General features: G+C 34.7%; 1 long non-coding RNA gene across 2 annotated transcripts; it reads right to left on the bottom strand.

Annotated features, from left to right (window-relative positions):
* Window positions 1-12,911: 12,911 nt before the first annotated feature.
* LOC122197011 (uncharacterized) lies at window positions 12,912-14,410 on the bottom strand. Of its 2 annotated transcripts, none has more exons than XR_006189787.2 (3): window positions 14,222-14,410; window positions 13,591-13,684; window positions 12,912-13,216 (listed from the first exon to the last, which is right to left on the bottom strand). It is a non-coding gene; the product is annotated as an uncharacterized LOC122197011 (long non-coding RNA). The 2 variants fall into 2 exon arrangements; XR_006189788.2 differs by lacking the exon at window positions 14,222-14,410 and adding an exon at window positions 13,866-14,215.
* Window positions 14,411-22,886: the final 8,476 nt, after the last annotated feature.

The following is a 22,886-nucleotide window of genomic DNA, read 5'->3' as shown; positions in this document are numbered from 1 at the left end:
GGATTCACAAAGCATGGGAACTAATTGACCCGAGAACCACCACAAACGTTGAGAAAAAACGACTTAGCCATGGGATTGCTATACCAATCAATTCCGGAGAGCTTGATCATTCAAATAGGTGATTAAGATACAACCAAGAAGCTTTGGGATGCAAATAAGGCAAGGCACGTTGGAACAACACATGTTTAAGAAGCCCGCTTGCAAACACTCATGTCCGATTTTGATAAAATCAAGATGTTGGAGACCGCATCGATTGATGATTATACTGGAAAGTTGTCCGGAATAGCATCAAAAGCAGCAACTCTTATGTCCGATTTCGATAAAATCAAAACGTTGGAGACCGCATCGATAAATGATTATGCTGGAAAGTTGTGCGGAATAGCATCAAAAGCAGCAACACTAAGAGAAACAATTGAAGAATCCAAGCTTGTAAAGAAATTTCTTAAAACCTTACCTCGATCCAAGTTCATACATATTGTTGCATCACTTGAACAAGTATTAGATCTCAATGCCACGAGATTTGAAGATGTGGTTGGAAGACTAAAAGCCTATGAAGAACGAGTGAATGATGATGATTCTGGAGATAGCAATAAATCAAAATTGTTGTTCACTAAAAAGGACCAACAAACTCGGAAGAATCAAGATAACAATAAGGGACGATAGAAGGGTTTAAATGGCAAAGGAAATGGCAATCAAAATGGAGAAAATGGAGGGTCGTCTAATGTCAAAAATACTCGTTCAGCTAATGATAGGGTGCGAAAAGATAAACAAAAGAAAGATCGTTCTAAAATTATTTGCTATAGATGTGACAAACCAGGTCACTTTGCATCTCAATGTCCCAAACGACTCCAAAAATTACAAGAGGAAAATCTTATTGAGAAGGGAGATAATGATGCAACACTATTTCTTCATGAAATTGTGTTCTTAAATAAAGAAAACGTAGTACTGTCTCAATGCAACTCATAAGAAAACGATGTGTGGTACCTTGACAACGGGGCAAGTAATCATACGAAGGGAAATCGTTCATTCTTTTCGGAGATCGATGAAGGAATAACTGGGCGGGTAAAATTTGGAGATAACTCTTATGTGAAGATTAAAGGAAAAGGTGCAATTTTCTTTCAAGGAAAGTCGGAACGAAAACAATTGATGACGGGGATCTATTACATACCGGATCTCAAGACTAACATCATTAGCTAGCCTTGGACAAGCAACAAAAGTTGGATGCGAAATTCGGATGAAAAACAATTATCTAACGATGCACGATGAAAACAATTTCTTGCTTATGGAGGTTCAAAGAACTCCAAATCATCTCTACAAGATAAAATTAACAATTGGAATCCCTATTTGCAGGGCCGGTCCAAACATATTTTGGGCCCAGGGCGAGAAGAAAAAAAGGGCCCAAAAAGTCAAAAATATAATAAAACTTCAAAAATAGACATACCGAGTACAAAAATCAATAATAATATTATCAAAAGCACAAAATATAGCAACAACATTTACAAAAGCAACTAATTTAAATAAAAAGATTTCTTATACTTCTTTTAGATACAAAATCGTTAAAGATACTATTAAAATCAATTTTGTCTAATATAGCTTTTTCTATACATAGTATTGCCAAACCATTAAACTTTTCTTGTGATATTGATAACCTTATGTAATTCTTTAATACCGTTAGTTTTTAAAAAAACTTTTTCGCACTCCTCTTCAGATGCAAAAGTTACAAGAATTGTTAATAAATAAGATGTTATATGCAATAAATTAGGAAGTTAAAGCATTTAATTATACAATTACTTACAAAAATATACAAACATTTTACCTTTTTGAGTGAAAATGTGAAACTTGAAGCATTAAGTTTAACTATTTATGTGTGAAAATGACTTTAGAAATCTGATATACAAGCGGATGATCATAAACACAAATCAGAAATCCGTTCAAATAGCTTCTAATCTATTTAGAATTCAGAAAAAAACAAAACAAAAATTAATTCATAAATCAGAAATCAGTTAAAAACACTCCTAATTCATTTAGAAACCGAAAACCAGTTAAGAAAGTATGAATACATTCAGAAATCAGAAACACAAATAAGAAATCAATTTAGAAACTTCTAATCTATTAAGAATAAGCAACACAAATTAGAAATCAGTTCGGTGACTGCTAATCTATTCATAAATTGGGAACACAAATCAGAAAATAAGTTCAAAAAGTCCTAACCACTTGAAAAAATCATAAACATAAACCACAAATCAGGGCAAAAACTCATAATTTGTTCAGAAATTATGATCGATACACTCCAAAAGTCAGCAAATGGGAAGGTCGGAGGCGAAATTGTCAAGCTTCGTGAGAGTGAGAAGCAGATATAGTCGATGGAGAAGGCAAGAATGATAGAAAAAACTATTCTTGAATAGTTGATTTAGTTTTTTTAGCCTTTTAGGAACATCAACAAAAGACTAAACGAGATTGAAGATACTTGGATAGTGTCTGATGCTTATTCACGAGGGGATGTTTATTATTGATTCAAGGCGTTTCCGCCTGCTGTAGATGATGCTTCGATTATGGAGGATAACGATTTGTTTTATTGATTTACAACACCCTGATTTTTTCTCTCTTCGTTCCCACTTCGAGAATCCTAGATGAGGCGGGTAGGCTGGTTTTTTATTTTAATGGGCTAATTTCAGGTTTGGTTAAATTAGGCCCTTAAGAAACATATACATAATTTTTTTTAGATATATACACTATATAACCCAAGAATTTTGGGCCCCTTAGAGTCGTGGGCACTGGGCGACCACCCGGGTAGCCCACTGTCAGGACCGGGCCTGCCTATTTTCCTTCACTTAAAGCTAAGCGAGAATACGTAGAGATGGCATGCAATACTTGGGCACATTAATTCCGAGTCAATGAAATTAATGTCAAAGAAAGGTCCAGTCAAAGGGTTACTACACTTTAATTATGAGAATCAATTATATGAATCTTGCTTGGTGGGTAAGCAAACTAGAAAATCATTTCCCACCATGACAAAGTTCAAAGAAAATCAACCATTAGATCTAGTACACGATGATCTATGTGGACTAATTACTCCGGCTACCATGAAAATAAACAAGTAAAATTTCAAATTAGTTGATGATTCTCACGATACATGTGGATTTATTTAATGAAACAAAAGAGTGAAGCGTTTGCAAACTTCAAGAAATTCAAAGCTTTGGTGGAGAATGAAACGAGAAAGACTTTGAATATTTTTAGAAGTGATCGAGGCGGAGAATTCACATCACTCAAATTTCACAATTTTTGTTATAAACATGGCATAAAATGACATCTTACTGCACCGTACACACCTCAACAAAATAGGGTGGTGGAATGAAGAAACCAGACACCTATGGAAATGAAAATAAGCATAATGAAGGATATGAAAGTTCCAAACTACTTGTGTGTGTGGGGGGAGGGGAGAAGTAAATCACTCGAAAAATTTGATAAATTGCATGTACACACGAGTCCTAGTTGATAAACTCCAATCGAAAGATTCAAGAAAAAGAAACTGAATTTAGAAAATGTTCATATATTTGGGTGTCTCGCATATGAAAAAGTAGAACCGGTGAATCTAAAGAAGTTGGATGAAAGATAAAGACCACCTGTACACCTTGGTTCTTAACCAGGAACGAAAGCCTATCAGATACTTAACCCAACAACTCAAAAAATATTTGTAAGTAGAGACATTATTTTTGTTGAAACCAAAGGGTGGGATTGGAGTAAAAATGCAGGAACCAATATTAAAGAATCGGTTTCATTCACAATACCATGGGACAACCCGAATCCTCGAGGCCACCTTCTTAAACTGGTACTCCATGTACTCACTAAACAACGCAACCAAACCTACTAAAGCATTTCCTAGGCTCTCCAAGGTTCTGACCTTACCCTGCCATCAACTGTTGAAGAACTCCCACTAATGTCAGCTAATAACTTCTTGAATACAATCACAAGCCATAAAGCTTAGATAATCCTTCAAGTAAAAGACTCAACCCTACAACGGTTAGAATCAAATGAGAGTTGCGCAATAGAGTCAAATTCGTCCCTCTGAGATTATTTAACCTTTACAACATATGACTTAACACATTCACTTAATAGTTAACTCACATCACTAAGAGTTCCTTAAAGCACAAGGCAAGCAACATTCGTGCAGTAACACTCCAAGCTACAGAACAACTAAAGGATATCCCAAGCTTACTTACTACAACAGATGCTAGGAACTTCCACTTTCACAGTCGGTTGCCTTATGCATGCAAATTATACACAATACAAGATCAAATAGACTGCCGAATAAAAGATTCTACCCTAGGACCACAAACAGACAAGGAACATGAAATAAGGCCTAATCAGTCATTTTAGGGCTATATGATCCTGACCATATACAATTTTTAAAGCATACACTTAGTAATTACTGTTACAAATACATATTCCCAATCATAGCATCCAATGCTTCTTAGGCTACAAGGCATCACATATCAGGCCAATCTATCATGTAATTCCTGAAAGTATCCCTAGCCTCATCCTAGCATGCAAGCATTCATATAATATATCAACATGTATGGGTATTATGGAAATCACTTACTTGAGCTCGGCTGATTGCACACATCACACCCCTTTTTCTTTATAAAAATCTTTCTAGAAACTCATTTTCTTTACAAAAATCCTTTTAGAAACTTATTTTCTTTCAAAAGATTACAAATTCCTCAATTTGAGTTCAGTCACACCAGAGAGTGTGCCTGAATCCCTCAAACCAAGGCTCTGATACCAACTTGTAATGTCCCAAAAATTTATAGTAAAGTTTTCATTTTTAAAACAATAAACCATACAAACGAGGTGTTCCAAAACCGATCAAGGTGAATATATTATTTAAACATCAGAGTAAATATTGAAAATTGTCAATGCAGAAAAACTCTGGTGGATGCGGTGCAGTCATGCCGGGACCTTCCCATTTGTACATGAAATACCTAAAACCATAAACATAAACTAGAAGCATAAAGCTTAGTGAGTACTACAAAGTACCACATACCATAACATACAATTTCCATGGGCTACCCCAATGGTTTTTCCTCGCAATGTCGAAGGCCAAATACCGGTCTTACATACAAATGCCATAGGCTACCCCCATGGTCTTTCCATGCAATGTTGAGGTCTAAATCCCAGTCTTACATACAAGTTTCATGGGCTACCCCCATGGTCTTTCCTTGAAATGCTAAATAAAAATCCTAGTCTTACATACAAGTTCCAGGGGCTAGATCCTAGTCTTTCATATAATTTTTAGGGGCCATATCATGGTCTTTCATGCAAGTATCACAGAGACAACTAACATTCTACATAAAAAAGTAATGGGTCAGCATTGGTGCCTTCGACCCACGGATACAGTGAGAAAACTCACCTTCACAGTCTGAAAGAATAACTACACCGATCACTGCTCTAAAAGCTATCTCTACTGGTCACCTATACAATTAATAGGAACCCAAATCTCAAACTAAAAATCAAAGCACCCAAAATTCCCTTAGGTCAAAATTGGTCAAAATCTTGGTCAAAGTCAAAAGTCAACCGAGTTGATTAGGTCAACTCAGTTGAGTACGTTGGTTGTACTCAACACGTACGTGGGGCATACTATGCCTTGACTAAAAGTCAAGGGGTTGACCACGTACGCGCAACGTACCCTTTGGTACGCCCAACATATTCGGCTGCCATCCTCTCAATCCATTAAGAGCTTAATCCTTTAAGCTCTTTCGTCCAAAATCCAGATCTAACCCTCAAATGATATTCTTAACCATAAAGTTTCCAACTTTATGGTGTTTAGGGATGAGCATTTGCACCGGGGAGCCGGATGGAACTGGAACCCGATGGAACCGGTCGGGCCGGGACCGGGATGATATTCTTGTGGATTTTTGGACCCGGGAACCGGTAGGAACCAGAACTGGTAGAACCTAACCCGGTAGAACCGACTAAAACCGGAACCGTATGTTGCTATTTCTTGATGACCGGTTCCAACATTGAAGACACGACAAGAACCGGTAGAAACGGAACCGGCGGTCCGGTTCGGTTTTTTATTTCGGCCGACTTCGGTTCCTGAGTCGGGTCGGTTCCTTTGCTCATCCTTAATGGTGTTGCATGGCTGTTAAGTCTTCAACATCCAAAAACCCTAACTTCTTAACCCATTAAGACATCCAAGACCATGCATGGAGGAAAACTAAGGACCAAGGTCATATTTTTATGGTTCATAATGAATCCATAATGGATAAAGTTTCCAATTTTATCCATTAGAATGATCCAAACAATCAAGATCTAGTCTTTAAGTCTCTAAGGGGCCAAAAGTGCATTTTTTTTTAACTTTATCCATTAAGTCCAAGTCTCCAACCTTTAGATATGAAAGAATATGATGTTTAGATGGATAAGGTTTCCAACTTTATCCATTACAAAGTCACAAACTTTCAATATCTAAGATATATGCACTAAAGTGACCAAAAACTCATAACACTAACAAATACATCATCAAGATTCAAGCTTTTTTTTACCTCTAGAAGAAAGATCAAGGTGAACCAAGTCTGGATCTACAAGCTCCAATGCAACCAACACATCTCCAATGAGCTCATTCTTCTCCAAGATGCACCAAGAACACTCCAAAGCACTCAAGAACACATTCTTTTTGCTCACAGGGCTCAAACTAGGGTTAGGGTTTCAAGGGAGGGTGTTGGAGAGGTGGAGGCTGGGAATGGAATGGGTTTGGGCGAGTTAAGGAGTTTAAATAGGGCTCAAACCACAAAAATAGGATTTGGTCACTAATCACGTACGCCCAACGTACTCCATGAATGCCAAGTACGCCCATCATACATGTTGAGTACACCCAATGTACGCGACTTAACCCAAAACTGCCCCAATTTCAAACGATCATAACTTCTCCGTTTCAACTCCGATTTCGAAGATATTTATATCCACAGAAAGGTGTTGAGGAGCCTACAACCCTAGATAATTACTTTTGACTTAAAACACATCAAACTAAAATCCTTAATTCATAAAATAAGTCTGAACACTGCTTCTCCCATTTTAGCCTTTGACTCCAAAGCACCAACCAAACTCTTGGATACTGTAATCTACATTACCCACATCCAAATGGGTCTAAACCTCTCTTTCCCAAAGCCTGAAGCCTTATGATACTTGATCTTCGGGTCACGAACCCAAATAATGAAACGAATCAAAACAAGTTGTTACAAAGTGGAGGTGGAGTACATTCCCGGTGAAGAACAGAGGGTGGACATTTTGACAAAGCCACTAGTCTGGACAAAGTTCAAGGAGATGAAGACCTTGGTCGGGATCGAAGACATTTCTAGACGGACTTAGAAATTAGGGGGTGATTGTTGGAATTCATAAGTCAAGTAGGACTCTAGGATCCAATTTCTTCGGGGTTAAGCAAGTTGGTTTAAGTTTCCTAGTCTTAGTTTTGTTCTTATTCTACAAGTTTGGTAGTTTATGAGTATATATACACATAGGCAACGAGTCATGTTAATGTATGCTGAATACAATTGACTTTTGAGTTATGTTCTCACTTAATCAAAGAGTTAATTTGATTAATTATTTGTGTTCTGCACTTCATGACAAGTATTGGTAATTTCTATGTATTTATATAAAAGCTGATTAATTTGAATTATATTATGACACTACTGGATTGAAAATATAATACTTAAAAACTAGAAACGAATTGTGTTTCAAAGTAGTCCAAACTTTCTTCATATAACATATGATATTCATAAAAGTTGAAGCAATTAATTTTCCCCTAAGAAAGCAAGTTTTTTGTCATCTACAACAATTTTACAGAAATAAACAACTATACCCTTTATTTGTTGTACATTTTACCCCCTCCCACTAGTAGTCTAAAAAACCCTTCACCGAGTATCTTAGACGCTCGACTCAAATGCACGAATCTTTGACTCCCATGATCGCTTTTACCATCTCTAGCCTACACCACCGTCACATACATGACCATCGTTGGCTTACTCCACCATCATAACATTCTTCTGCCATCACCGACCGCTTTATGGAAACCATGAGTCTTCCATATACTCAGAAGATAATATATTAGCAATAAAATACCTTTTCGTTGGATATCCATTAAATATCTTCAATATGAGCTTAGGAAGGCACTTGAACAAACTAGACCTAATTTCGAGCTTGCGTGGAAAAGTTATCGAAGATATTACAGTTATGGATAGGAATTACTCGGTCGAGTGGAATTATGCTTAACATTCCACTCAGTTGATTGGAGCACCTAGAAACATAATATCAGAGATTTTTTAGTATTAATCCCTTTAAGCAAGTACAAACAAATCCTAACCTATTTCCAATCACTTTGAATGATCTATTATGATTATTTAACACCCAATAACAAGTTTTATTCTTAGTTAACATCATAACTAACATCATTAACATGTTTGATTCATGAATTATAGAGACAATCATCCGTATTTTTCATTTAATGTTTAAAACACTATTCATAACGTCTATATTATAGTTCTTTCAATTATTTTAACAGAGAAACACTTGAACATATACTCGGTCGAAGATATTATAGTTACGAATAGGAATTACTCGGTCAAGTGGAATTATGCTTAACATTCCACTCAGTTGATTGGAGCACCTAGAAACATAATATCGGAGATTTTTTAGTATTAATCCCTTTAAGCAAGTACAAACAAATCCTAACCTATTTCCAATCACTTTGAATGATCTATTATGATTATTTAACACCCAATAACAAGTTTTATTCTTAGTTAACATCACAACTAACATCATTAACATGTTTGATTCATGAATTATAGAGACAATCATCCGTATTTTTCATTTAATGTTTAAAACACTATTCATAACGTCTATATTATAGTTCTTTCAATTATTTTAACAAAGAAACACTTTAACATATACATTTAGATTATATTAGAACTTTAATTTCATAATCATTTTTTAATTTATATGGATCAGATGGTGATCTACCATTTCAAGGTTAAGAATATCCATCAAACAAGGCATCATAAACTTAAAATTGACTACTAGGTTAAATCCTTGACAATAGTTTAAGCTTTAGAGATGAAATTTAAAATTAAACCATAAGATAACACTAACTCAAAGTCTAAATATGTATTTAATTGAATCATTGAGTGATTCATCAAGACCAAGGCTTAAAACATCCATCTAAGCTTCATATTCACAAATTTGACCATGGCAAAGGATTAAGGTTGTAAGCAAGCCGAACAAACATGAACGATGATTGTTTATATTCGTTCGTTTATGTTAGTCAAACAAACGAACGAGTTTTGTTGCTCATGTTCATTTATTTAACAAATTAAATTGATCATGTTCGTTCATTTATGTTCGTTAACATGTTAAACGAACGGAGATAAACAAACATAACTGAACATATAATATAGTAATGTAATAAAACATAATTGAACATATATTAACATAAAAGGAACTTAAATAAACGAATATAAACGAACAACATAAACAAACGTTCACAGACATAATTGAACGAACAAGACCATTGTTCATGTTCGTTCATTTAACTAAACGAACGAAAATTTGTGTTCATGTTCATTCATTTATTAAATAAACGAACTTTCCGCCGAACGGTTCACGAACAGTTCGATGAATGTTCGGTTCGTTTACAACCCTACAGATGATCCTATCCCATAGATTAATTATCTAATACTAGAACCTACTATGGAACAAATTGAGTCTAAGAAGATCATCATCAATTCGAGATTGATGAACCAAATGAGTGGTTCACCAATGATGGAGTTCAAATTCTACATCTAAACATCAAAATAGGAAGAAGAATGTTACGTCAAGGTCTTAGTACAAGGGTTTGTTTCTAGAATTTCATTTGCCTCTCTTTCCCAACCTACAGCACACGGAAACCCTATCTTTTTGAACCCACTCAATTAAAAAAAATACCAAACAATCAAAAGTAAAATCTTAATTAGAAATAGAGTTATCGTCAGTACCACTCCCGCTTCAACAAGTGGGTTGATTGGTTTCACTAACCCACTTCATCATCTCTCTCTACTTTCTCTTTCTTATTTTCTCTTGTATCATGTGTTTTAAAATTTGTACCTTAGTTATTTTGTATTTTTTTAATTGAGTGGGTTGAGTGGGTTAAAAAATATAGGATTTCCATGTGTTGTGGGTTAGGAAAGATGAAGAAAAAGAAGAGACAAAAATTGATGTGGCAATAGGTTCGTGGGTTGGAAAGGAACGACTCCCTCCTCCCTTACCGGTCACTAAAACTGTCCCCTAGCTCCCCTCAAACTTTCAAATCGTAAAAATGGATATGGAAAGAAAGATTTGGGGCTCTTATGTACTTAGTGTTGATCATATGACACTTATGGCCCCATATATTCCCTTTATCCCCAAAAAAACTCCAACACATTGACTAACTTGTTATATTTACTATACCCACCCTATTTAGTTAGATCTTAACATTTAGACCCTAACCTAATTAAGTCATAGTCAAAGTTAAGTTTCTAAAATTGGAAAGTTTGGGTTAAGGTTTCTACCCTAAGCATACAATTGACCTTGTATTCATTGTAATCAACTATCAAGTACCAACCCATCAAGCTTCTAGGAGCTCTATAGAACACTAGTTTAGCCCTGGCATATTTTGGCAACATCACTTTCCATATTAGCCACACATGTATGCTCATTTCATATCCTTGTAGGTACACATTGAATTGTTGAGGGTTAAGATGTAAGGTCATGATTTGAGAAGGGTCTTTGGACACTAGCGAGTTAGCTATCTATAAGTCTTTTTGGAATCATTACATTGTCTTACCATACCCGTTGCTTTACATTTTGATTACCAATGCATTTACTCCACACGCCCCTTATTCTTATGCCATGTGTGTAGGAATCCTTGATGTCCCATACTTAATGTGGTTTTGAGACGAGCACTTACCTTAGGATGAATGGTTTTTCATTCATCTGGCTTTATTGTGTGGTTATATTCATTGCATAGATAATATGTTGATTTGTTATGAGGTTATATATACGGAGATTTTATAGTATCTGATGTATACTTATATCTATTGTGGATATATTATATTCATGTGTGTATGGTTCTATGTATTACAATTATTAAATTGTTATTGATGTGGTTTAGACGAAAATTGTGCAGATTACGTGTTTATTAAACAGAGACGATAATTTCATAAATGTAGTTTGATGAAATTCATATGATTACTTATGGAGTTATAATTCATGTGTCGTCAGTCAACATATTATTTTATTATGTCTTTTATCTGAGGGATAATGACTTAAAAAGGCAATGTATTTTTCGATTTGTACACATTTGCTCACTGAGTTTTTTTTCGTCCACATTTACCCCTTCAACTTGTTAAACTGTACACATTCATTCCTTATGACCGGTTACTCCATGTTAGCCCGGAAAAATGACTTAATAGGGTAATATATTTTTCAATTTGTACACATTTAGTCCTTAATATTTTTGTACATATTTAGTCCTTAACATTTTTTTTTTTCAAAATAAGTCTTTTTTGTACTCATTCAGTACTTATGAATGATTTTTTTAGATGTTTTTCACAACATCTTATGTGGGACAATCATTGATGAGGTATTTGGGGTTGTTGATGCTTATGTCTAACGTGATCTCGACTGCTTGATTGCGTAGGTCTTGTGGTTTGGCTTAGGTCTTGTATTTTGAACGTCGTAACTTCTTTATAGGATATCAGATTTCGACGATCTTTATATCCATGTGTTAATTTTTTCATTAAGATTACTCATGTTAAAATGTAATATATTTTTACTTATGACTTTATAAAAAAACATCCATACATGCATTCATAAAAAACATATGAATAGAGGAGGACACAAGAATACATAGTAGGTGTTGCTAAATATAGGTAGATTTTGTTGATACATGAAAAATAGGTATAAACGAAAAGAAATCAAAAAAAAAAAAAATCCACTGCAGACAGAAAAAATAGGTGTTGTCGGTGCAACACTGAAACCAGGATAAATCCGCCCCTACGTATGGATATAAAAATCGTAAGTAAAAATATGTTATTTTTTTTAATGAGAGTAATCAAAATGAAAGTTGTAGTAGACTAAAATATGAACGCATGGATATAAAGTTCGTTTGCATGGATATAAAGATCGTTAAAATTCGAGATCGTATGAAGAAGTTATGATGTTCAGAACACATGACCTAAGCAACCAAGTAGTGGAGATCGCGATGGACATATGCATCAAAAGGCCCAAATACCTCATTAATGAATGTCCCACGTAAGATTTTGTGTGAAAAACCTAAAGAAATCATTCATAAGTACTGAATGAGTACAAAAACAAAACAAAAATGATCTATTTTGCATATATATATATATATATATATATATATATATATATTTATATATATATATATATATATATATATATATATATATATGGTTAGGTTATTTTGTTTCTAGTAAGTATTGTATGCCTTAATGTACAGATCTAGATCATCAGATGGAATATAATCAAAGGTCATGATCTGATGGTCTATGATAGTACAATAGGGTAACATGTATCATATAATCACACAAATTTTATCAAAAGGGTATTTTGGTCAATTAACCTATTTTAAAAAAGGAAATTTTCGGATTTTAAGGGATTATTAATTCCCTTATTTTTAAAAAATCTGAATTTTTTAAATTAATTCTAATTAAATTCTAATATTACTTTTAATAATAACCGATTTTATTCTGTCAGAATGATAAAAAGTCAACAATAAACTAGTAAATATATTTGTGGTTTTATTCTTGCAGAATATTGTTTCATTCAAAATACTTTTTATATTAAACATGATTAAAGAACTATACAACATATTATCAAGAATAACATTTTCTAAAGAATACAAATTTTATTCTTTAAGAATCACTATTTACATTCATCCGTAAACAAAAAGACTAAGCAATTATTACAATCATTCTCAAAAAATTATGACCAATAATGGTTTAAGGATTACATTTATTCTTAAAGATTAAAAGTAAAAATGGTTAAAAAGAAAAAAAATATCAAAATCTAATAAAAACAATAATCTATTCTTGCAGAATAGATTCTGACAGAATACATTCTGTTAGAATACAAATATCATTCTCCATGTTTTCTTCATATTCCACATTAATGACAACCTCTTCAAAACCTAAACTCACAAGGAAAACATAATCAAATTTCAAATATTAAAAATTCTAGTGCATTAAATAGAATAAAACAATAAATTCTAATAGAATGTGATATACATTCAAATACACTAAAACTATAATTTCTACAAACCAACATCAACAATCATCCTTAAACTTGCAATGTATATTATTCTGAAAGAATGTAATGTTTCATTATTTAGGATGTCATTCTATAAGAATCGAGACAAATAACAATAATAGAAACCAATTTTATTCTGACAGAATACAATACATAACGAACTTAAATCTTAGTCTTTTCTTTAATATGCATAAACATTCTGAAAGAATTTACAAGTCAACAAAATGATTTTAATGAGTGTTTTAGTGGCTTTACCTGTCTAGTACGACCTGCTTCACTCTTTCATTATAATGATGATGCGGTAATGCCCTCATATAATTGATTGTCACCAACAACCCTTGACTTGACTCTACAACAAAATCAATCAAATAAAAACTCAAACTCAGTCACAGATGATAGCTTGAGAACTAATTTGAATGAAAACCTATAACTTGAGCTACATTAAATAAATTATGAAGAAATAAACAAAGAAAGATAATAGGTAGGAAATGTCGAGTTGTGAAAGGTTTTCCCCTGCACACCACATTCACCTTTCAAGTTTCCATCATGTGGATAGATCTTAAGTTAATAGTTGAAACTAGCTTCATTGTCATCAGGTTTAACCCAATATTTTTTGTTAAGCATTTCATCGAACATGTGGTGGACCAACAAAAACTCCTACCTAGCCACATCAAATCTCAAATCTCATACATCTTATAGAATCGATAGATGAACAACTTCTAATTCCTTCAATTTCTTTAAATTAAAGCTGTTACGAGAACCAATATAAGGGGAAAATTGCAAAAAAAAAAAGGAGATGAAATTGAGTTATTGATGAAGACTAGGAAACGACCGTAAAACCATAAAAACCAAATGAAATGGCGTTGGAAAAGAGAGAGTGACTCACCTTTAGATAGTTAATTGAGGCGGTTGAAGCAAACCCGTCTTTGAAGTCTTCTAAAAATGTCGTCCACATTCATTCTTATTAGAGGACAGGAGGAGTTGAGCGACGTGTACCAGGCGGGAAAAGAAGGTGAAGGGTAGACATCAACAACGGCTTAAGCAAAGGTTACAGCCTCCTCATTTTGATTTCATCCTCCCTGTAGGTGAAAAAGAAGAACCGTAGGAAATATAAAAGAAGATAGAGAGAGACTATGTCAAATGTATTTACTTTATTTCCTTAATTGCAAGATTTCAATTAAATGATTTCCTTAATTAAAAGTACAAAAGGTCCAAAATACCCTTTATTGATTTATTTAATTATTTATTATTTCTTGAATTCTCATTGGTGCATTTAGGCACACAATAATTACTAGAAACATTTGAACCTAATTCTCTCTTTCTCTCTCTCTCTCTCTCTCTCTCTCTCTATATATATATATATATATATATATATATATATATATATATATATATATATATATATATATATATATATATATATATATATATATATATTACCCTATTAAGTCATTTTTACTGGCTAATTTGGAATAGCCGGTCATAAGGACTGAATGTATACAATTTAACAAGTTCAAGGGTAAATGTGAACGAAAAAAAAACTCAGTGACCAAATGTGTACAAGTCAAAAATATATTATCCTTTTAAGTCATTATCCATTTATATGATAAGATTTAATTTTTTGTGTTTTGCCATAGAAACTCTGTTAAAAAAAAAGAAACTATGTGGGAGTTGATTTACATTGATGTTGGCCTTTAATTTTAGTATTATTATTTCAGCTATGTATGTTAATGATGTTGATTAAACACCTCGTGTGACACTACAAATATTTATGAAGTAATTATATATTTTTTTAAATAGTTTTAATAGAATATATGGTTTTCAAAAGTATAATGTTATTTTAAATCGGGTCTTTGTGGATGTCGCACCCACCCCTTTTTTGTCTCAATATATTTAGATCAGTTGGAACCTGGAAATAATAGATTAAGATTGCAGCAAAATATTTTGATCGACAACTAATGTTACATTTTTAAACATCTCTATTGTCTCGTTGTTTTTCTCTTTATTTGATACAGAGACAAAAAGAATAAAATATGATCATAATAAAATTATTTGCCACAAACATAATATCATATTTTCAACACCTCAATCTCACCCTTTCATGTCCCTTTTTGCTCCGGATATATCAGGATAAGATTGAGAATATATAATAAATAATAAAATTACAATAAAATTATATTGATATGCATCAATAACAAATATCCTTTCTACTGTACGTAAATAATATAATAAGGTTATAATAAAATAATTATAAATATATCGACTTGTTTATTTATTTATTTCTAAAGAACCATGATATTTTTTATTCCGAAAAAGCCATAAAAAAGTAGCTAATTTATTTACCAGCAAAACTTTTAGATTAAAAGATTTTTGCAATTTTTATTTTTTGTAATAAATTGATGACTATTTTAAAAAATTAAAAACCACACGATAATCCTCTTAAAAAAATTTATATAAAAAATATTTGTGACCGGACAAAACTTACAATATATGTCTACCTCAAGTTGTTACGTATTGAATCAAAACATTTATAATCAAAAGATAAATAGGGAAATTCCATTTTCAAACCATTTATTGATGGACCCTGGTACGTTGTATTTTCTTTTTATTTTGCCATTCAATAATATTAAGATGTGTGATTTTATTAAATAGAATTCAAGATTAAATCTTTCAAATGTTATTAGTTCATTTGAGCTAGGCCCGTTGTTCAAAAATCATAAATGCTCTCATTATAAATTTATAACTATATAATAACGTTTTAATGACCTAATACAGTGAAGAAAAGCTATACGGTAATTTCTTATAACCGCTTTTTGTCCGGCGATATATCAGATGTTGCATTTTCTTCTTGAAATTTCTTACACTTGTCATTAAAAAAACAATACTCCTTAAAAATCAGTATGATCATTATATTACAAAATTTCTTAAAGATGTTATAACAAATTCACAATTGATAAATGATAAGTTAATAATATCATGTATATTATAGGTTAATTTTATATGTACTCCTAATTGTTTCGTTAATATATATATATATATATATATATATATATATATATATATATATATATATATATATATATATATATATATATATATATATATATATATATATATATATATATATATATATATGGAGTGGTTCAAATGAGAACATAAAAGATTAAGAACCTAAGAACCCCATTAATTAATAAATATTTACATGATATTTTTGTTAAACATGTGAAATATCCTTTTTTTTTTTCTCTCTTTTCGATACAAAAGGGCAATATTGTAATTTTTGCAGTATAATATTTTCATTCTTATATGCTCTCATATTTGAACACAAAACTTATATAAATTACAAGTTTATACAGTCCATTCGTAATTTAATTCACAAAATTCATAATTTAATACAAACCATTTTATACTAATTCACAAACTTAAAGAAATCAAAATTTCAAACCCTACTACTACCACCACCACACGCTGCCACCAACCATCTATACCAGCATCGCAACCATTATTTTCTTCTAAATTAGATCTGTAAACAAAGTCATGCATTAATAACATAAATACTGCATTCACAGTCTGATAAAACCATTTATTTCACTCATTTTGAATTTAATGCAAAAGTATTATTAAAACTAATGTATTTTTATATACTTATACAACACAACAAATAAATATATTCAGAAAAAAATTTATACATAAATCATTCATATTTTAAATTGTGAATTTAATATATTAAGTCGTGAATAAAATTTACATTATTTCAAAAGCAAATAAAAAAATTATAAAATAATCACATCTTAATGTCAATTCATTCACAACTTTATTGTTGAGTCAAAAATATGGTTTATACTTTGCTTTTTCTAGGAAAATATATTTTTTATGTAATGTTGTATGTGTTTGCGGTTTGTGTGTACGGCCGTACACGTGTGTACGAATGTGTTTGCGGTTTGTGTGTACGGCCGTACACAAGGTGTGCGACTGTACACATGTGTATGGCTGGAGGTCCATATAAATAGAGGAGTGCACGTGAGAGTGTACGAAAAGTTAGAAGAGAGAAGGCTAGAGATGTGACAACCCGAAGTTGATCCATCGCCGTAACTCGTTCCGCCCGTAAAACCCGTCTTTAGCAATTCGTTCCGATTTCGTTTTTGGGCTAAGTTATTTAAATTTATATGTTTCTTATAATCTCATGAGTGTCCAAACTCCTTAGAAACTCATGTAAACGACCCAAATTATTAATTTGAAATTTTTTAGAATCGGTCCCGCCGGGTTACGACAACTTAATCGGGTGCGAGCAAAAGCCCCGTTTAACGTCGGTATCGGGTAGAATTCCACCGTGTCCCAAACCCAAACCATATATAAAGTGAAATGAGCCTCATTTGAAGCCTTTTTCACTCTCTCTCTAACCTCTCTTCTCAAATCCAAACTCTAGGTCCAAATTCATCAATTTAAGGCTCCAAATCACCAAGGTAACTACCCTAACTCTTAGATTAGCATCTTTAACCTTAAATTTCGAGTTCAAATCATGGAATAGGACCATAAACATGTGTTTACGGCCCTGGAACATTCTTGGGCCGTGAACACGTATAAGTGGGGTTTTCGAGCCTTAAAACCCTTCCAAACCACCTTTGGAGCTTAGATATGGCTTATAGACTTAATGGAATGGACTTAGAACACCTTAAACTCATTATTAGAGGAGTAAACATGAGTTTACTGCCCAAGAACATGCTTGGGCCGTAAACACCCATTCATGGGTAGTAAACTCCTTCTAAGGTGTTAAATTGCCACTTACACACCTCCTAAGCCTTGAACTAAAATATAGAAGCAACCACAAATGAATTAGAAGCCTTAAACTTAATGAAAACCCTTCCCTTAGGAGTTCACAGCCGTAAACCCCCCCCAAGAATGGGTTCCTGGGCCGTAAACTCCTATAAATGAGTTAAATGGTGCCCTAAATTCACCCCTTGGCTTGTAAAATGACTTTGAATCATATGCGATTGACTTAGCACCACCAAAACACTTTGTGTAACACTGTGAAAATTTAAAACAACTTTTCGCATTTTCAATCACATTTTTACAAATTCATTCATTCATAAAATGTCATAATATCATGTCTTTGTTTCACAAAATATCTCCCAAGATCACAATACATAGAATCCCATGTGTGTGTACGAATCAAGCCGGCGCCTTCCCGCGGTCATCACTGGTACCTGAAACACATAACACATAACACTGTAAGCATAAGCTTAGTGAGTTCCCCAAAATACCACTCTAGCACATAATAGCCACTTGAGGCTGAAACTCTGTCGACCCTCTGGTCAATGTGTCTCAGTGGGGCCCTCCAGCCTCAACTCTCTGTGGGCCCTCTGGCCCTAACTCTAGGGACCCGAAAGTCCCAACTCTGTAACTCTGAATCATGCATAGCACATATCACAATAAATCACAACACATAAATAACATGCAAATACACTGGCATATAACTCTATAGTACTCTGTCACATAACTATGTTACCACACTAGGTAAAGTATAGTGAGAAGACTCACCTCAGGCATCTCGGTAAATCTCTGACTCGATGGAAAATATTGCCTAGCCTCCACCTATTCACATAAATAAATATTCTTATAAATATAACTCTCGAGACTAGACTCAACCTGCCATTGGCACCCTCAGAAAGGTAAAGACTATTTTACCCTCCCCTCTTGTCACAAGGACTCCATTGATGACCAAACCCTAAAAGTCAACAAAAGTCAACGGTCCCACTTTGACCCTACTCGCCGAGTGCACCTAGGTGACTCGACGAGTTCTCACATGTCCTTTAACTCTTTGTCCCGCTTGACACGCCGAGTCCCTCCCTATGCTCAACGAGTCATACCAGTCATGAATCGCGGGGCCACCCCGACTCAACTCGCCGAGTCTCAAGAACAACTCGGTGAGTACCGCCTTGAACTCCAGTCCTCTAATTCCCTCCTGGCTCACTGAGTCATCCCCCAACTCGGCAAGTCTACTCGCTGAACAATTTACGTGAAACCCTAACCCTACTCGCCGAGTCCCAAGAACAACTCGGCGAGTTCATGCCATGCACAAACTCTACTGACCTCCTGAGGTCAGATCTGTTTCCCCAAACCATAGATCTGGCCTCCCCAAGCATGAATGTCACATAAAGTTCGAAACTTGATGCTTGTACAACCACAACAAGGCATCAAAAGGAGATTTAGTCCCAAAAATGGCAACCTAAGTTCAATAACCCCAAACTGATCCATAAAGCTCCAAGGGTTAAGGTCTCTGGACCTCTTTGAGTCCAGATCCAAGGCACAAACTCGAAGAGGGACTATTTGCTCCACATAATCACTCTCCAAAGGGGGTTAGAAAACCCTAACTCTAAAGATCAACACCAAAACTGAAGGAGGTTCGAACTATTACCTCAAAATGAAGTCTATGAACTCTGGAACTGCTTGAATCGCACCTCCTCTTTGCTCTTGTCACCTTCTTCTTGCTAAACTAAGGTTCAAGGATCAAAAAGCGACTTCTTCTCCCTCACAACGATTTAGCTCACTTAGGGTTCTCTCAAAGGGACTGGTAGCCGCAATGGGAGGCTATAAGTGCCCTTAAATAGGCTCCAAACCCGGGGAATTAGGGTTTCATTAAACAATGTGGACTCGCCGAGTCCACTAATGGACCCGCCGAGTCCACTAATGGACCCGCCGAGTCTGGACGTGAACCCGGATGAACATCCGCGACCCTACTCGGCGAGTCTAGGCTCCAACTCGCCGAGTTCCTCCACAAATTCCAAAATAAATAAATAAAATAATATACCTGGGAAATCCGGATGTTACAATTCTCCCCCACTAGAATCAGACTTCGCCCTCGAAGTCTCATTCTGGAAATAACTCCGGATGCTGCTCACGCATCTCGCGCTCCGGCTCCCAAGTAAGCTCTGACCCTTTCCGGTGTTGTCACTGGACCTGCACCAGAGGCACCTCTTTGTTCCTTAGAATCTTGATCTTTCGATCCCGAATAGCCACCGGTCTCTCAACGTAGTTCAGGCCCACATCCACCTGAATATCCTCTAATGGCACCACTGCCGACTCATCGGCTATACACTTTCGCAGCTGCAAAACATGGAAAGTGTCATGGATCTGACCTAGCTCTGCAAGTAGCTCCAACCGGTAGGCTACCTTGCCTACCCTTGCGATCACCCGAAAAGGACCGATATATCGGGGCCCCAAAATGCCCCTCTTCCTAAATCGGATCACTCCTTTCCAAGGAGAGACCTTCAGGAGTACAAAGTCGCCGACCTGGAACTCGAGCTCGGACTGGCGCTTGTCCGCATAACTCTTCTGACGACTCTGAGCGGTCAATAACCTCTGCCTGACCTGCTGTATCTGCTCAGTTGTCTGAAGCACGATCTCGGTACTACCCATAACACGCTACCCTTTTTCCGTGTTTTTCAAATGTTTTCAGGGGGGAATACAAGCAAAAGTACAAGGAAATCTTGTACTTAAACTTATTATTTTCAGTTCAAATGTTTCATAAATTGTATGCTTTTATTATCAAAATCGTATTAACCAATGGTTCGAATTGCAGAGAAAACTTTCAGACTAAATGTAGATTCCTTTATAAAGTGTTATAATCTATATTACATATTATAATTTGCAAAGGAATCATACTAATCATAAACTAAGATTAATACTAATAAAATACGCCCTAGAATTGAAACAGAATGAATACGAAAGTACAACTAGGAACAAAATGAGTACGAAAGTACAGTTAGAACAGAACGAATACGAAAGTACCGTTAGGATAGAACGAATACGAAAGTACCATTAGGATAGAACGAATACGAATACGAAATAACTCCTTTGGATGACGCCAATACTTCGGACATACAGTTAGTATATGCCTTGAGTGTCACCAGAGTTTCGGAAATAATTTTTAATGTACGCCTCTGGACATCGACTGAGCTTCAAAAACACACGCCTTTGGATGTCGACAGAGTTTCGGAAATACATCTAATGTACTCTTTTGGAAGTCACTAGAACATCGAATATACAGTTAATGTACATTTCTGAGTGTATCCAAATATTCGAAAATACAACTAAGTATAGTAGATAATCGACATTCGAGTGTAGGATAACTAAGATATCAGAATACCTAACTAATACTATAAGTATGGTAGATACTAGTACATCGAAATCTAAACTAAGAACTAACCACAACGCTTAGGAAAATATGGGATTTTCCTGGGATAACATAACAACTCGTAAATGAATTAAGTAACGAATGGATAACTAAACTAATAGGAAAATATGAGATTTTCCTGGGATAACATAACAACTCGTAAACGAATGGCGTAACGAATGGAAAACTAAACTAATAGGAAAATATGGGATTTTCCTGGGATAACATAACTACTCATAATCGAATCGTGTAACGAATAATAACTAAACTATTTTTATATAAGAAAACATGGGATTTTCTTGAATAACTTCTTTTTCAGAAAACCAAAGGAAACACATTCTTTTCAAAACTAAACCGCTTATGAACTCACCAGCTTTATGCTGATTTTCAAACTGCTTGTATTCTCAGATCAGCATTAGACAGGTACACCGCCATCTTTTGGAGAAGACGGAGCGTTTAGAAGACTCGTCTTTGCTTTTGTTCATATGATATATGTGTATAACACTTGTATAAATTTACTTTCAAACAAATGTAAATGATTCTATGTAATGTAATGTTTTGTGTTTACTGTGCTTACTATGTACATTAGTTATGATATTCAACATGAAGTCACCTCCGCCTCGGAACGTTTCCGCCCTGGGTTTTGGGGTGTGACAAGAGAAGAGAGAGAAAGTTAAGAGAGAAGAAGTGTGTGTGAGAGAGAATCTATTGTAAGGAGCATCACTCAATTTCATTAATACATCATAGATTCATCTTCTTCTTCTTCTCATGCTCTTCTATATTGATCTGACATCATCCAATTGATTGGGATTCCGCACCATCAATTGGATCTGATTGATACACAAACAATTTTGGGGACTTACAATTGGAGCTTATTGATCAGAGCTTGGTTGTATCAATCAATTTTGTCAGATCTGGAGCTTATTTGATCTGATTTTGAAAAGATAATAGCGTTTTTAGATAGATCTCGCAAAAATAAGGGGGGTTACTTCTTTGCATTTTTCATAAAAATGAGTTTTGATCGAGTTTTGGAGCAAAAAAGGTGAAAAACGTCGTTTTTTTTTGCGAATCTGTTGAAGGTGTGCGGCTCAGCAGCCTCGGTGTGCGGCCTCGGACGTGTGGTCTCGTGTGTAGTTCAGCATCTTCACTTCGGTCTCGCATCTGGATCCTCGCTTCGCAGCTCTAGTCCTCACAGTGCGGCCTCGGTGTGTGCGGCTCAGCAACCTCGGTGTGCGGCCTCGGACGTGTGCGGTCTCGTGTACAGTTCAGCATCTTCACTTCTGTCTCGCATCTGGATCCTCACTTTGCAGCTCTAGTCCTCGCAGCAGCGCCTTTATAAAAAAAATTCGCAACGGAATTGAGGTTGCGGGGGATCGAA

This window comes from Lactuca sativa, chromosome 3 (genome assembly GCF_002870075.4).
Source record: "Lactuca sativa cultivar Salinas chromosome 3, Lsat_Salinas_v11, whole genome shotgun sequence".
Lineage (NCBI taxonomy): Eukaryota > Viridiplantae > Streptophyta > Magnoliopsida > Asterales > Asteraceae > Lactuca > Lactuca sativa.
The sequence above is the reverse complement of the archived record's forward strand: the minus strand, read 5'-3'. Positions and strand labels throughout refer to the sequence as shown.